Here is an 18,945-nt window from a genome sequence, read left to right as displayed (position 1 = left end):
CTGATGCAGGGTTCAAACTCACGAGCCGTGAGATCATGATCTGAGCCGAAGTCAGAGGCTTAACCAACTGACCCACCCAGGCGCCCCAAAAACATATATTTTATATACACACATTTATTAAATTAAGAGAGCTCTGGGGTAGAAATGACTTGGGAATTGGAAAAAATGCACAAAACTCAAAACTGAGTTCAGTGATCAAATATTCTACTGACATAAATAAAAACTAAAGATGTAGAGATTTACATAAATTCATACAGAGTATAAGGATACACACAGAATAAATGAACTACAAAACTGAATGTCATTAAAAGTGATACAAAAATAAATCACCAATAGATACTTTCTCTTTAATTTGTTACTTTCATAAATCAAAATTTCAAAATGTTTGATCCTTTGAATAATCTTACTTTAATATTATAAACATGTTTGTCAATGAGCCCTGTACCTGTTCAAAATAAGTTAGAAAACATCAACTCAAGTATTCAATAGAGAACTAACGAATTTCAACATGAAACACTTTAAACAAATTGCCATTCCTGAAAAAAAAAAAGCTTGCAACGTGAAGCTAAAGCAAAATAAAGGTTAAATTTATAATTCTAAAACTTAATTTTGGCATCTATTGACATATGGGTAGACTATCTTGGTATTCCAATTGATATTATATGTTGGAATTAAATGAAAGTGAAAATACCTGTTCTTGAGATATCTAAAAATGGAAACATATTCAAAAGAATCATAAAGGCAAGATTGTTATTTATTATTTCTTTCACGTAAGGTAATATTTGTCAGAAAAAGCTATTTTTAATGGAAGCAAAAAATATTATTAAAATACTTGAGTGGAAATAATTACACAATTTAATTGTGATTTTTAAACACCATCCATTTGAATGGATTGACTTTGAACTAACCAGTACCTTAGCTCCTGTAGAAAGTCTCTTCTCTTTTAAATTATTGTTGTCTGGGTATATGCTATGCACTATAGCAGCCACAAGCCCTATGTGCCCCTAACATGTGAAATATGGTTAATACAAATTGAGATATTCTGTAAATGTAAAATACATTGGATCTTGAAGACCAATATGAAAAAAATCATTAATATTTATATATAGATCATATATTGAAATTCTAATATTTTGGACATACTAAATAAAATAAAATATTTAAAAAATTTACCTGTTTCGGGGCGCCTGGGTGGCTCAGTCGGTTAAGCGTCCGACTTCAGCCAGGTCACGATCTCACGGTCCGTGAGTTTGAGCCCCGCATCGGGCTCTGGGCTGATGGCTCGGAGCCTGGGGCCTGTTTCCGATTCTGTGTCTCCCTCTCTCTCTGTCCCTCCCCCGTTCATGCTCTGTCTCTCTCTGTCCCAAAAATAAAATAAACGTTGAAAAAAAAAAAAATTTACCTGTTTCTTTGCACTTTTTAAAATGTAAAAAATGGTTCCATTTGTGACTCACATTATATTTTTATTGCACAGCACTGCTCTAAGTCCAGAAAAGAGCCAATTGAAGGTTCAACAATTTAAAATACATTAATTATAAATTCAACTTTTAAAAGTTACAATTGAATTTATTTTCAGAATATAAAGAGAGTAACACAATGTTCAAAAAAACTTTTGATAATATCAGTGATATGATATTAGAGAATAAAAAGAAAATGATTTATTAACTGATATGTTCCAAGAATACATATTTTATATTTGTCTTTTTTTAATGTTTATTTTTTGGGGAGAGGGAGAGACAGAGCATGAGTAGGGGAGAGCAGAGAGAGAGGGAGATACGAAATCTATAGTAGGCTACAGGCTCTGAGCTGTCAGCACAGAGCCTGATGCAGGGCTCCAACTCATGAACTGCGAGATCATAACCTGAGCCGAAGTCAGATGCTCAACCGACTGAGCCACCCAGGTGCCCCAATGTATTAGTTATTTTTAATGTTTAGATAATGTAAAGAAGTGAGGTAGTAGATATCATGTATATCCACAGAAGAATAAAGAACCTAAAACAGTGTCACTTGTGAAAACTAAGTCCTCCCAGTTTATGAAGGATTCTGAAGAAAAATCCATGGCCAAATGATACCTGGAGTCACAGTCCTAAGGAGGATAGAAAGCACAGCCGTAGTCCAGTGATTTGGATCCAAAACAGAAAGTTCTTGTGTTCAGTGGTGAGGAGTAATTAATCAGGACCTGAGCATTTTTCCAGTCCTATCTAACAAATTTTTAAGATAGGACATTTCATATCAAAGTTTCTCCTATTAATATAACTGTATCCCAGAACAAATCTCAAGAACACATACAAGATATGAAAGATAAAGCCCTCTAAAACCCAAAAAGGTAACATTTCCAATTATCTGTCATCCAACCAAAATTTAATGCAAACAATGAAACAGGAAAATATGATCCATAATCAATCAACTGAAATCAATCCAGAACAAACATAGATGTACAAATTAGCAAACAAATAGGTACAGTTAAACTGTTATTCTAACTGTATTCCATGTTGGATAATTTAGAGACATGTTAGATATAAAAAAATACAAGTCAAATTTCTAAATATTGAAACTACAATCTAAAAAATGAAAAATGCAGTTGATGGAATTTGTGGAATTTACATATTGCAGAAGAAAAGATTGGTAAGATTATTAACACTGAAGATAGCAATAGCACCTATTCAATATGATACACAGAAAAGAAAATATAGTTAAAAAAATAAACAGAGCACCAGAAAGCTGCTGGACAGCACTAAATGGCCTAATATTGGCATGGCTGAAGCCCCTGAAGATGGAGGGTGAGCTTTAGGGGCAGAAAAGATACTTAAAGAAATAATGCCTCAATATTTCAAATTTGATGAAAACTATAAATCTACAGATTCAAAGAATTCAATGAACCCCAGAAGTGCACCAAAGCACAACATATTAAAATACTGAAAAGCAATGATTAAGAGAAAATCTTAAATGCAATCAGAAAATAATGAAGTGTCAGGGCATCTGGGTGGTTCAGTGGTTAAGCGTCTCCTATTCATTGTAACATTATTTGCAATAGTCAAGATATATACAGTAAAACCTTGGATTATGAGTAACTTGTTCTGTGAGTGTCCCACAGTATGACCAAACATTTCTAATAAATTTTAAGTTGATAAATGAGCAATGTCTTCAGTATGAGTAGTATGTGATGCCGAATGTCACATGATCACAACTGAGCCAATGCTTCTTGAAATTCACTTTGATATACAAGTGTTTTTGATAATAAGCATGTTCTGAAATGAATTATGCTCGCAAACCAAGGTTTTAGTATATGGAAACCACGTAAGTATCCTTGGATGAATGAATGGATAAAAAAGATGTTTTATATGTATCGATATATACATACAGATATTGTTATAACAGATAATATAATAGATATAATTACAATTAATATACTATATAATGCATATTTTATAAATGGATATATATAAATAAGATATATAGATAAATACATATAGATATACACATATATACATATAGATACAGACACAATGGAATATTATTCAGCCATTAAAATTCAAAAATGAGGGAAATCCTATCTTTTGCAACAACATGGATGAATCCAGATGAATTATGTTAAGTAAAATTAGCCAGACATAGAAATACAAATACCCTAGTTTCTCACTTATATGTAGATCTTTAAAAAAAGTCAAACTCAGAAACAAAGATTGGAGTGGCTATTATGGGGAGCCGGAGAATGGAAAGATGGGGAGATGCTGGTCAAAGGGTACAAACCTTAGTTATATTACGAATATGCTCCGGAGATCTAAGGTAAAAATATGTAGCATGGTGATTATAGCTGGGTACTTGAAATTCAGGGAAAGAATAAACCTTAACCATTCTCAGTGAGCGCACACACACACACACACACACACACATACACACACACACATGTAACTATGTGAGGTGATGAATGTGTTAATTAACCTGTTTGTGGTAAACATTTCACAAAGTATATGTCAAATCATCACAAATATACAGTTTTGTCAATTATATCTCAATAAAACTGAAAAAATAAATGACGATAGATGATAGATAGATAGATAGATAGATAGATAGATAAAACATCAAAAACAGGAAGTGGAAGAAGCAATCGGGGTTTTCAGCTCTCAGACTCAGGAAGGGCAAGTAGTCTTGTGAGTCATTTTGGGGCTTTACAGACTATAATCCAGCTATACTCCTCAAATTGGGAACCATGCAGAAAGACAGAAAAAGAGACAGACAAAAAGAAAACCAAAGATCACCTGAGTTCCAGAAAGCCAAGAGCACTTTCCTTCAAACCAAAAAGCTGGCAATCGGACTGTCAACTAGGAAGGGAAGGGAAGGATGGGGAGGAGAAAAAAGAGGAGAGGAAAAGAAGAGGAGAGCAAATGGACAGATTACAGAATGAAGCATGCCCGCAATCTAATTCACAGTGAAATCAACCTCTTGTCACATCACAGGGTGCGCTGCTTTTGACATATGATATTCATCCTTATGTGAGTCTTTATTGCTCTATTAACTTGTACCTTTTTATGGATCAAACAGATCTCTTTATATTTATATTTCATTAGTACTTTTCGAAACTGGCATGACTAAATAGGCATATTTATATGTTGGAAGTTAAACACCTGCTATTTAGTGAACTGTTGTATAACAAATAAATTAAGGATGTTAAAAATGTCTATTCATCATAGAAAATACATTTTCTGTATATCTATTTCTTTGGAGAATATTTTTTTCTCTTTATGTTTTTCAGTTTCCATCACTCATCTTTGAATGTCTTTAAAAATGTTTTTCAAACCCTGTTCTATTGTGCAACTTTTCTCTGTGGCAGTCTCCTGTCTGCAAAGGTCATTTACTATCAAGTTTACTGTATATGCCTAATTTTATATTGTGCAATAAATCTCCAACAGCCCCTACATGTGACAAGTCTGAAGGTTCAATCAGAGGTTGGATGTATCAATGTTTAATGCATTTCTCAATAAAAAATTAGCACATGTCTTCAACTAAAATAAATGTTCTTGTTTTATGTGCTCTGTTTTACAAGACTATTAAAATGGTTTTTTTTATTATAGTTTTAGTATTCAGATAGGGATAGTATCAAATTGAACTGTTCGGTTAACAAAGTAAAATACACTGTGAAACACGATTATATTAAATCTGAAAAATCTAAAAAATACAGATGATCAGGTATATGGAGACAAACAACATAAAATACACTTGATTTGCATAAAATAATAAAATGTTTTGAAATTTAAGAAAAAAAAGATTATGTATTTAGAATTGAAAAATTAGCCTTGCTTTTTCCTCTTACGTTAGGGTAAAAATGATTCAAAATATTGTATTTGGAATAGCAAGTATTGTATGAACAATGACAACACCAAAACCACTGAATTATTGTCCAAATCATCAATACCTGAAAACTTACTTCAGGATATAGGTCTTGACTAATAACAATATTTTTTTTTCCATTTCAGTTGTGGGACAGTCTGAAAGCTAAAGTAAATAATGATTCAAAGAGCTATGATATACATAATATAAAGTAGCTTATTCACATGTATGTATATGTGTATATATCATAATTAAAATTGAAAAGAAATATTATATATATATATATGTTGTTTCAAAGCAAAATACTTTACAGTACAAAATCTCATTAATCCGTCCCATAAATTATTTTAATACAGAGATTTTAGAGGCCAAAACCATGTTATAGATCTGAAATAGAAATCAACACAGCAACATATGCACATTAAAACTGATATAATTTTAAGATTCTCCATGGTCATTTGGAGGGAAAATATAAGCCATCTTGCTGATAGAATCAGGGGCTCTTATATTCAGTCATTTAAACCAATGCAATTTCTAATGGTTTTACTTGTGCTGTGGTGAATTTACTATAAATCCCACCAGTGTGACAGATTCAATCAGTCCATTTGTTGGAATGACAGGTCATATTTGCAGCAGAATGATCCAGCACCAAATATTTCAAAATCACTAAAGATATTAAAAATGACAAAGAATGCAAAGAGCAAGAAAATAGCAGTCAGTACAGCCCAATTTCAGAAATAAAAAGCCACTTAGATAACTACAAAATTACCTGTAACTTGCTGCGGAAAACAAATTGCTATCAAATCTTCTATTAAGAATTCTTCGCCCTTTAATTAGCCTCTATGAAATTGGAAAATATTCTCTTTGGTACAACTTTTCTGTATCATAATTCCCATACAGAAGCAGTGAAGTATGCTAAAAACAATTCTAGATACTGGGAAGTTCTGGCTCCTAGACCCAACTCTGTGACCTTGGGCAAATCTTTTAATTTCCCCAGACCCTGATATCTTCAGTTGGAATATGCAAACATATCTGTAGTCCCTTAGTCTCACAGTTGGGGAGTAAAAAGCCAAATTTTTAAAAATCATCACCAGATGAATAAGTATTGAAAACTGTAGAGAAATAGACACTTGTAAGATACTATTATTTTCATAATTTTGTGTTAAGAAATTTGTTTAAATGAAAATTTCTCTGATTAATCTTTAACATTACTTTATCTTAACACTGCTTTGCAAATTATGTGTTGTGCTTTCTGCATAAAAATTAGTTTTCTCCTTTTCAAAGCAATTCTTTTTCTATACACTTTCTGACTGTCCCATTTTCATATTAATATATCTGATAAGTAAGATTAAATAAAAGAAAGGCCAAAAAATTGCATTATAAGCTAATTTACTGAAGTTGATTTCTAATTTCTTTTTCAAATAGTACAATGACTATTAATCAAACTAAGCTCCATAAGAAGGTTATGGAAAATGAAATACAGTTTTAACTAAGGTATGGAGAATACTCATTAGTCTCAATCTGGAGTCTGAAATATATCTCTCTGAAATATTTAGAAGTCCCAGAAAGTTAAAATTTTCTCCATTTTCTTCCATTTTTTTCTAGAGGTCAAAATTTTGCCAATACATTTACCCCGGCCAACAAAATTTAATGCAAGTTTCCCATAGAGAGTTAATCACTAAATTGTTGACTGTAACTTTTATACACACACATAAACACACACTCATCCTGAATAGCTATCATCCTGGTGAGTCTCCAAATGTTTACTCCATATTTGATTCATACCCAAACAATATACTGCTAATTAAAATTTTAAATTGATGATGGATAATAGTAATAATAATAATAATAATAATAATAGATAGATGATGGATGATGATAGGTGGGTGATAGATAGATAATACATAGAAACAAGGACTCTGGGATATGTCCTTGGGCATATTATTTAATCTCCTTATTTCTTGGAGCTTCAGGTTCTTTCTCTGTCCAAAGAGGATGAGAGCAGGACCTAATTAATAATGTTGTGAAGATTAAATGAGGTAATGTATAGAAAACCATTGTACAGCACCTGACTCATAGTAAGCACCTAGTAACTGTTGTATATTTATGATGTTATTATTAATCATTACTACTCCACAGCTAATTTGCATACTTAGCTGTACTCTGGGGAGCATTCTCCCATATCACAATTTATAGGTCTACATCCCATTAGATGGCTACACATGGCTATTATATGACTGCATGATACATTTTTCTGAACAGTACCCTATTTGGGGACATATATTGTCTTTCAACTTTTTGTTATTTTTAAAAAGTCATTGTAATGAACATTCCTGAACATTGGTTTTCACATACTTGTGGAATTGAGGGTTGTTTGTTAGAAATTTACTTCAAAAATGACTTACCCTTTTTGAAATTTTTTTAAGTTTTATTTATTTATTTTGAGAGACACAGAAACAGCATGAGTGGGGAAGGGGCGGGGGGGGGGGGGAGAGAGAATCCCAAGCAGGATCCATGCTGCCTGTGCAGAGCCCGATAGGGCTCAAACTCATGAAACCACGAGATCATGACCAGAGCCAAAATTAAGAGTGGTAAGCTTAATGGATTGGGTCACCCAGGCACCCCCAAAATGACTTATCTTTAAACTAGACCATGTTGTTAATTATATCATCATTTTAAGATATTGGCACTAACATTAATATATGGACCATTGATACAATTCCATTCCTAATTAGTTTTTAATTAGAGAGTATATTACTATATCTAATTACTATCTAAACTGACAGTTCCAGAGTCTATTACCTTCACATATAATTTTAATTTTCACCAATCCATTATGAGATTTATACTAGGATAACTGGCTGACTTTATATCAGTAGCAAACATACTTTTAGAACAAATGACTAAAATACTTTGACTTAGATATTTGGTAATGTTACTTACCCTTTAATCCAAATGTGGGGTTGAAATTTATAAAACTTTAAAATATATTTAATGCCTCATTATTTCCTTTGTTTTGCTTAACAATAATAATATTAACATTGATAATACATACAACATATATATAATAATAACAATTAATAATAATAATAAAACTTCCTTGAATAGCAGGAAACACTTCCACAGATTTAAACAATTTTATGCAGTTAGATATGTGGTCATCAAACACTTATCTTTTACCTAATAGTATGTTTCCATTTGCTGAAAGTTAGAGTTTCTCTACAAAAGAATTTTTGAGAAGAGATTTGATTGCTAATATGAGTTATTTCAAAATGTTACAGACATAAATGGAAATATAAAATAATACAAATACCACTAAGAAGGGGAAGGTGGAGGTCATGATCAATGAGATGCTGACCAGAGGTAGCATAGAGGTGATTTATCTATGGCTGTGATGACATTTTATGAAGGGAGGGACAATTTTTAGATATAATAAGGAATTCAAGTAAATAAAAAGTATCTAAGCCCAGAGAAACAGAATAAGGAATGATAAAACCTCACATCAGTTTACTACCATTGGTTAAGGAATCATATCAACTACGGCTCACTTGCTCCCTGAATTGGTGCTGCCCAGTGCCATACATAACTGGCCAGGTTTGCCCCCTTAGAAAAGCAAATGTGTGTGAAGCTTCCAGATTATGCTGCTCTTTTCTTCTCATTTCACTAATAAGTGACATGAGCCTGAAAATTCCAGCACACAGTTGGCTGGCTGCAAAACTGGGACTGGGGTGCAGGTTTTCCTTACTTCCATGTGACAATAATTTCTACCACCTACACATTCATAATTCATACAACAAACCTTCTAATCTAGCATTTGAACTTGACTTTGGTTTTTGACACCTGGTCAAAACCAGGTTTTATATCCCCTAAGACTGACCTTGGCTCTTTTTATATACTCTTTAAGTATTGTTCATCTTGTATTATGGAACTAAAATGCCTTCACATGTCATTTCATCCAACCCCACATCTGTGCTGATAGGGGAACTAAACCAGGTTAAATTAAGTGACTTTTGAAGTTAAACCAAACTTAGGGAGAAAGCAAGACTGGAAGGTCACTTCAGTAGCAGAATCAGGCTCTTGCTATAATCCCATAATGCTGAAATGTTCTTCTCTGGTTGTCATCTGGAAGGAGGCTTGATTTCTCCTTTTACCTGGTACTGGCTGACATTTCTCAATCCCAGTGCAGCAACTGTAAATTCCAGCCAAATTGTGTTTAAACAATGATTCACACTGCACCTATGATAACAATTTGCATGTACATTATATCTCTCTAGTGTATATAAAATGGACTTATTTGTATACATATATCTATATCACATATAAAGAATACAGGTATGTTGTCTCGTTATAAACAAAAACTCACTGGATAATCATTCACTGATTCCATGAAGACTTTTCCTTAAAACATGTCTAAGTTTTGCTTTCCCCTTATATCCTCACAACTGCAATTCAATGGGAAAACAAAACAAAACAAAACAAAAATCTTGCTTTTTCAGCAGTTTCAACAAAGTTCTGGGCTTGAGCCTCAGACTCTGATTGGCTTAGTTTAATTATGAGCATTTGTCTTTTTCTAAATAAATCACCACAGTCTGAAGAATCAGAGGCTCTAAATGGCCAAGCCTGGTTTACCAACCAACTCATGGGAACAAATAGAGTCAATTTCACCACATAGAATAAGAAAAAAGGAGGACAGTGCTTGAAGGAAAATTGGAAGAGTATTTATCAGAATTAGGCAGAACATCAAATATGCACTACTCAATAGACATGCTGTTATATTACCCATATAGTAATTTATTTAAAAAAAAACCCTAAGTAAAAGAGTACAGATATATCCACCTGTATACAAGCTAGCTCTAATCTTAAATCCACAAACTATTAATTAGGAGGTACTCTAAACAGGATGTGATACTCCAGAGATTGTTACTTAGGTTTTTAACAATTATTATGAAAATTTTCACCATAAGATTTTAATTAGCTTAAGAGATATTAGAAATAGCTCTCACTGATGAAATCTTGGTACCAGATAATCAGTGATAAAAGTGGTCATCAGTTCTCTTGCATGCATATAAATAAGGTGTAAGAATCCTCCAAATGTCACAGCCTATCAATTTTACTATAACTCAAGAACCATAACTACAGTGTCCCATGTTCCTGTATTTCATAGAATGAGCAATGGTCTAAACCATTAAAATATTGTTGCTTTTGATGCAGTGAGACTTTCACGTACAATACTTGGAAGGATGAGACTCTAAGTGAGTAAGGAGCCACTGAGACTTATTTAGGCTTCAACAAAAGTTTCTTAGGATAGTATGCATTAATTTATCAAAATAACAACTTTTTTTTCTGTCATTAGTATAAATGTTCAGGCCATAATTGTATACAACTCAGCTGAAACTTAGGAGTTCATAACAAAATACACGAATTAAGGCAAATATTTACACTGCCGAGAGCAATATTAGGATGTATGATCATAATTTTATGCTATAAATACTGAGAAGCAATAATACATTTTTTGATCAAAATATCAATTTGAATTTCAAATGATGTTGATTTTCTAACACAAATTCTAATTTTTTTTTAGTTACATATTTTTTTTTTGTGATGAGGACTTTTATGATTTGTGCTCTGCAATTTTAAAATATTCAATTCAGTATTATTGACTATGCTCACCATGTTGCAGTAAGTACATCCCCATGACTGATTTATTTTATAACTGAAAGTTTGTACCTTTAGACACCTTTTGTCCATTTTGTCCACACCCACCATACTCCCTCTGGCAACCATCTATCTGTTCTCTTACATCTATAAGCTTGTTTTTTTTTTCTATAAGATTCTACATATAAGCGAGATCATATAGTACTTGTTTTTCTCTGAAGTATTTACTTAGCATAATGCCCTCCAAGTCCATCAATGTTGTTGCCAATGGAAATATTTTCTTCTTTTATTTTTATAGCTGAAGAGTACTCCTGTGTGTGTGTGTGTGTGTGTGTGTGTGTGTGTGTGTGTGCACGTTATGTGTGTGTAGTATAATGCTGCAGTGACTATATCTTTTCAAATTAGTATTTTCATTTTCTCTAGATAAATACTCAGGAGTGGAATCGCTAGATCATATGGCAGTTCTATTTTCGATTTTTTGAGGAACCTACATACTGTTTTTCCATAGTGGCTGTACTAATTTATTTTCCCACAGGGTCCTCTTTTCCCCACATCTTGGCCAACACTTGTTATTACTCACCTTTTTGATACCAGTCATTCTGACAGATGTGATATTCTCACTGTGGATTTGACTTGCATTTCCTTGATGATTAGTGAGGTTGAACATCTTTTGATGTGCTTATTGGCCATCTTTAGAAAAAATATCTATTCAGATTCTCTGCCAAGTTTTTAATGATTTGTTTGTTTGTTTGCTATTGAGTTGTATTTCTTCTTTTTGTATCTTGGATATTAATTCCTTATCAGATATATGATTTTCAAATGTTTTCTCCCATTCATTTGGTTGCTTTTAATTGGTGTAAGATCTCAACTGGTGTTTTATGTTTATAACCACCAGTCTATAGCAATTGAAAAGTCATATGGCCTTAGGGCATCTAGGTGGCTCAGTCGGTTAAGAGTCCAACTCAATTTCCACTAAGGTCACCATCTCACCTTTTGTGAATTAAAGCCCCACATCAGGCTCTGTGATGACAGCGTGGGGCTTGCTTGGGATTCTCTCTCTCTTGGTCCTTCCCCGCCCCCTCCCCATTCTCTCTCTCTCTCTCAAACTAAACAAACATTAAAAAAAAAAGTTATATGGCCTTAACCCCTTTGAAACATGGGTATGTGAACCTGTTGGAAATGGTGGTCTTTATCTTGCTTCATCTGAATAAGTGAAACTAGCTCTACTAATTTGAATAGCTATGTGTTGCTATTATGAATTACTTAATAGTATCAAATATATCAATTTTAAATATAAAACATGTTTTATCTTATTTATTTTATTAAGAACTTCGAAATGAGTATACTGTTATGCTTCAACACAGGGTAAAGCACAGAAAGTGGTAAAAAGTAAAGCATTTTATTTATTTTTCTGTTACATGAGAATTAGGGCTTTCATTTTTAACATCTTTTAAAAAAGGAAACAAATAAAATAACATTGGTTACCATGCATTTGTCATACATACATGCTTTTTATTGACCAGTAAATAGAGGTCTATATCTCATATTTATATTTAAACTCTCATATATGAAACACAATGTTAATATGCATTAATTAAATAACTTATTCATTCATTTAATGCTTCTACAAATAATACTTGGAAGAAAAGGGTTTCAGGCAGGCTTGAGACTATTCTTTTATGTTATGTTAATAGTATATTTTTATGAGATATAATTAACATATAACATATTAGTTTCAGGTGTATAACAAAATGATTAAATAAATGTATATATTGCAAAATTATCACCATAGTGAGTCTAGTTAACATCCAGAACCACTCATAGTTACAAATATTTTCTTTCTTGTGATTGATAAATTTTAAGATCTAACTTTCATATCTATCAATTTTTACTCTGAATGTAAATGTAGCTCCAATCAAAAGACGTAGGGTGTCGGATGGATAAAAAAAATAAATAAAACCCACATTCTGCCTACAAAAGACGCATTTTAGAACTAAAAATACCTGCAGATTGAAAGTGAGGGAATGGAGAACCACTTACCATGCAAATGGATATCAAAAGAAAGCCATAGTAGCAATACTTATATCAGACAAACTAGATTTCAAAACAAAGACTATAGCAGGAGATGAAGAAGGGGTCTATCCAACAAGATTAACAGTTGTAAATATTTATGCCCCCAACATGAAAATCCCAAATATATAAAACAATTAATAACAAACATAAGGGAACTCACTGATAATAATACAATGATAGTAGGAGACATTAACACCCCACTTATATGAATGGACAGATTGTCTAAGCAGAAAATCAACACAGAAACAATGGCTTTGAATGGCACACTGGATCAGATGGACTTAACAGATATATTCAGAACATTTCTTCCTAAAACATCAGAATAAACATTCTTTTTGAGTGCTCATGGGACATTCTCCAGAATAGATCACATACTAGGTCACAATCAGGCCTCAACAAGTACAAAAAGATTGAGATCATACCATGCATATTTTCTGACCACAATGCTATGAAACTTGAAGTAAACTACAAGAAAAAATTTGGAAAGACCACAGATACATAGAGATTAAGAACATCCTATTAAAGAATGAATGTATTAACCAGAAAATTAAAGAATAAATTTAAAAATACATGGAAACAAATGAAAATGAAAACATGACAGTTCAAAACCTTTGGGATGCAGCAAAAGTGGTCATAAGAGGGAAGTATATTGCACTACAGTCTTATCTCAAGAAGCAAGAAAAATCTTAAATACACAACCTAACCTTACACCTAAAGGAACTAGAAAAAGAATAAGAAATGAAGCCTGAAATCAGCAGAAAAAGGGAAATAATAAAGACTAGAACTGACTCAGTCAGTTAAGCACAGAACCCAATGCGGGGCTTGAACTCACAAGCTATAAGATCATGACCTGGGCGGAAGTCAGCCACTTAACTGACTGAGCCACCCAGGTGACCCTGCCTGACCATTTTTTGAAGTGCAAATCTAGTCTTGTTCATCAGCACCAATGAGCTCCTCCTTAAAACAACTTATTTTAAAACCTAATTTTCCTTTTTGTCCCCATAAAAACCCTGAGTCCATTTCCTGCAATCAGGACACTAACTTGGGTTTCTACTTAAATCTGTGTGCCCCAAATTTCAAATAAACACTTTGCCTCTTGAACTGGCTTCATGTTTTTAGCTTGATGGATAAACAAAATATTCTATATCCATACAATAGAATATTACTCAGCTATAAAAAAAGAATGATGCTACAGTCTGGATGGACCTTGGAAAAATTATGTTAGGTGAAAGAAACCAGTCACAAAGACTATGTATTATACGATTCCAACTATGTGAAATATCCAGAATAGTTAAATCCATAAAGACAGAAAGTAGATTAGTGATTTCTGGAAGCTGAAGATCAAGGAGAAATAGGTAATGATGGCTAATGGGTACAAGGTTTCTTTTGGGGATAATGAAAATATTACCTACCTAAAACCTACTATATTGTAATTTAAAGGATGAGTTCATGGTATGTGAATTAATCTCAATAAAAAATAAAGTTTATAGTCTTTAACTCTTTTTTTTTTGTATTTTCTTATTAATCACTTCACTATTCCATTACAGCATGCCCAGAACTATCTACTATGTTCTAGCAACATGTTAGGTGTAAGAGTCATAAAGATACAGTACTGAGGTCAAGAAGCTAACTTTGTAGAGAAGAAAATAGAAACATAACAAAAACCTATAACATCATGAAGCAGAATAGAAGACAGTATACAACAGTTAATGGAGCTGGACTTTCTGGATTCAAAAACCAGTTTAGCCACTTTCTGAAAGTGATCTTATGCGAAGTAACCTTTATAAACTTCTATTTTCCCCCAGGGAAATTGAATAACAGCACCTATCTCATTGTATGATTTGAGTATTAAATTAAAGTTTGAATGGAAACATCTGGTATAATGCCTGGTTTATAGTCTAAACACTAAATAAATGGTAGCCATTATCATTATGCTAGACATGTGTTCAAATTGTTATGGGAGCTTAAAGAAGAAAATACATAACTCTTTCAAAAGTCCAGGCAGTCTTTCAAGTGTGAGGTTGAATTTGAAGGATTAGTAATATTTAATAAGGAAAATAATTGAAAAGTGACATTCATAACACAGGAAACAACAGATTGTATGAACAAGCAGCTCTTGGCCATAGTTCCCATTCACTGGTCCTTAGAGAAATGCCATTCTGTGATGAACTTTCTGTGGCAGAAATGTCATTCTGTGATTTAACTTTCCCCAACAAAATTAGAAAATTTAAAAAAAGAGAGAGATTGAATTGAATTTAAAAACTTTCTTTCGGGGCGCCTAGGTGGCGCAGTCGGTTAAGCGTCCGACTTCAGCCAGGTCACGATCTTGAGGTCCGTGAGTTCGAGCCCTGCGTCAGGCTCTGGGCTGATGGCTCGGAGCCTGGAGCCTGTTTCCGATTCTGTGTCTCCCTCTCTCTCTGCCCCTCCCCCGTTCATGCTCTGTCTCTCTCTGTCTCAAAAATAAATAAAAAAACGTTGAAAAAAAAAAAAGAAATTAAGCAAAAAATCTTTCTTTCATGTACTTTATAAAATGGACCTTTATTTTGATATTAATCATATTCCAATTTTAGTAGGTTTTTATATAGTCACTATTTTATTAAATAAGAGAAATAGCACATGGAAGCATTGCTTTTAATTCTGCCAGATAAATCACCACTTTTCTTTTGATAATCATAATTTATTTACTACTTTGTTTCACATTTTACTGCTTAATGCAATATGAGAGTCTGGTAATCACTGTTCAGAGTGGGATTAAATGAGTTCAGAAAGGTAAGCAGGAGTTAAACTGTGAAGATTTCTTACCCTGTTAAAATTAGATTTCATTTTGGATGTGATGGGATGAGAACATGGGAGAATGTTAACAGGCTTGTGACATAATCAAATAAAAATAGCCATTAATAAACATTATTATATCAATAATTGAAAAAAAAAACCTTCTTCCTCAATAATTTAAAACTTCAAATTACACAGCTTGGGGATAGGATATACAACATACCAAATTTAATTAAGTAGAGTGTATATGTTTGCATGTTTTCATGTGTACTCCTTAAAAAACAAACAAAAACAAAACAAAACCACACTTAAACTAAAATATTGGCTAGTGTCTCTGGTAGACTGAATTTAGATGCCATGGAAAAAGAATGGAATATAACTTCTACAACATGAGATAAGCTGTTACATTTTTATATGACACACTTTATTTTTCCAAAACAATATTATGAAATTATATAAAATGTCTTAAAATAATATTTTAAAATAAGCCAAATTATTTATTACAGTTTTTCCTTGAATCGAATAATTCTATATATTTGCACATTAAAAGCTTCAAGTCATGCAAAAGATATATCCCTGTTTTAATTGATCATCCAGTGGCTGTTTTTGCGTAATTCACCAATTTCACATTCAAAATTATTATATACATGTCCTTAGTGCTTTTAGAAAAAATAAAAAATAAGATAAAATTACGATTATTATGCATAACCTTCATATTATTTTTCTCTGAGCTCAATGGAAGATAACACTGAATTTAAAATAGGCTATTACATAGGTTTCAATAGTAAGAGTCTTGCCAATGCTAGTCCTCATTCATAGTTACATATCTGAGAAAACATTTGTGTAATCTCTCTATGTAAGCTTTGAAACAATTTGTAGGTGTTAGTAATGCCACAAAACATCAATCATTCACATCCATTTATTTCAGTACATAATGAGTTAATTTGGATATCCCTGTGTGAAGTCCATACTATAACCCATTAGATGAAATCACTTTTAGAGATGATATTAGTCTTATAATGCATAGAACTATAAGGATATTCATAATGTCATTATGATATTATAATAATGGAGTGGTCAAAGAATGAAAAATCTCTTCTAAGAGGTTTGATTTTTCTACATGAAATTATGGAAGAGGTGGTTAATTATATTTAGCTCAACTTGGCTCCAAAATGGTCAAGTTTGAAATAGTCTTATAAAAGATTCTGTGTCTAATTTTGACCTATTTTATTTTTCAGTTTTAAAATTTTTGTTGTGACAATATGCCTTTGAAGTATGAACATATATTATTATTGTTGAGAAATGAGAGGTAAGGTTTCGGAAAAGAGATAGTGTCAGAATTAAGTTAGAGAAATAAAACTACTAGTGACATTCTCGAATAAGAGAATTACTATAGGGTTTTGACTTACGCACTTGTGAAGGCTGGTATCACAGTCTTGGTCTACTGTTTCATCTCCACTCAACCTGAATGCACAAGACAGGCAGTAAGGTTTGAAAGACGGACAAGGAGGGAAGAACAATGATGACTGAAACCTGTGTCATCATGGGAGACCCTATTGGCCTTTTCTCATTTCCAAGCCTCCAATCTCACTGCCATGGATAACTTGTAGACAGAGCTGTCACTATACCAAAGAACCAAACCTGCTCCTGGCTCGGACCTGAGACATTGACAATGGAGCTCCAGCAGGAGCTGGAGGCCTGGGCTGGGCTTCTGTCCATGCCAATAATCTGAGTAAGCAAAAGCACAGAAACTTTGATGAGCTACAGAAGAGCTAGAATTTATCAATCTTCCTAGAGTGAACACAGCTACTGCTTTATTTTCCAAGTCTCACACAGATATCTCATGTGGCCAAATATAAGCAAAAAACATAAAAGGAAAAGTTTCTGGGAAATGTAGTTCAGCCTATCCAAGTCAACACATTCTAAAGCCATCAGAGTCAGCTAGGCACCCAAATACCCTTCTTTTGACCATACTTAACTTCCAAATAGAGATGATAGTAATGTCATGCTTCTGCCTAATATTATATACCTATCCTGCATACAATGAAAAGTATGTTAACTTTCTCCTCCTACAGGTACAATGTCATCTTGTCTGTTTTTTAATTCATGTCCCATTCTTCTGGCTGAGTCATAGTCCCTCTGTTTGATATCCTGTAACTAAAATATTGAACTATTAAATCAGCTAGTGCTTACAAATGTGATGTTAGATAGGAGAGTAGTAGATGAAAAGAGAAAAACAATCAGTTACTAAATTTCTAAATATATTTATAAAAGTTAGGAAGAAATACACGAAACTGGTACAGTTTTCATTTTTGCAAGCAGCAACATGACTGTAGCTGATACATACCTAACTTCTTTCTCTATACATTCTTTCTCCTTTGCCCTCAGCTAGTCAAAGTTCCTTGAATACCAGGGTGATGCGAACTTTTAATGCTGTCAGAAGTGAGTTGTTGAATTAGTTCAGTCCTACTTGGATTGTGCTGTTACAGCTCTCCATTGACTTGATCCAGAAGATACGGAAGTACTAAGAGACACCCTAGAAAATCTTCTGAATTCCAAATAGAATCCTCTTTTTATTCACATCGTGTAGTAGTAACCCAAGTCTGTCCTAGAACTGAAGATTAGTCACCCCAATTGGCACAAACTCATTACTTTGCTTGATAACTTATTGGCATACAGAGCCCCAAAGAGCCAAACGGCAGACTCCACTTTTGGTTTAAAGTAACCCATTGTGTGTCCCTTGGAGGAAGCATTCTATCTTGGGAAACTGAGACCTCTAGATCAGCAAAGCTTACACTTGTGGGGATAGGAAACAAAATTTTGTTAGAGGATCAATAGGGGTAAATATGAAGAAAAGCTGTTCACATTAACACCACTTAATTACTAAACCCATGAATACTAGCTTAGGGAAAAGCCAGTACATACACTGTATACTATCAACTGGAGGATATTGCTCAACTCAATATAAGGCACTGGAAGATTTGATTTCTTTATCTAAATTATGAGAGATGTAGTATTATTCTTGCTTTGATTAAAGAGTGGTGTAGTTTGAAATGTACCTTTTTTCCAGATTTGCTTGCCAAGTAGTGCTGTTGTGTTTCAGTTTCGATTTTTACA

At 33.1% G+C, this 18,945-nt stretch overlaps 1 long non-coding RNA gene across 1 annotated transcript in view; it reads right to left on the bottom strand.

Moving 5' to 3' along the window:
• Positions 1 to 17,236: 17,236 nt before the first annotated feature.
• Positions 17,237 to 18,945, bottom strand: part of LOC102954366 — a 151,497-nt gene continuing 149,788 nt past the window's right edge. Inside the window, exon 5 of the long non-coding RNA XR_444779.3 lies at positions 17,237 to 17,292. This is a non-coding gene — a long non-coding RNA (uncharacterized LOC102954366). The remainder of the gene's footprint in view (positions 17,293 to 18,945) is intronic.

Source organism: Panthera tigris, chromosome F2 (assembly GCF_018350195.1).
Source record: "Panthera tigris isolate Pti1 chromosome F2, P.tigris_Pti1_mat1.1, whole genome shotgun sequence".
In the NCBI taxonomy this organism is placed as follows: Eukaryota; Metazoa; Chordata; class Mammalia; order Carnivora; family Felidae; genus Panthera; species Panthera tigris.
This window is presented reverse-complemented; position numbering and strand designations above follow the sequence as displayed.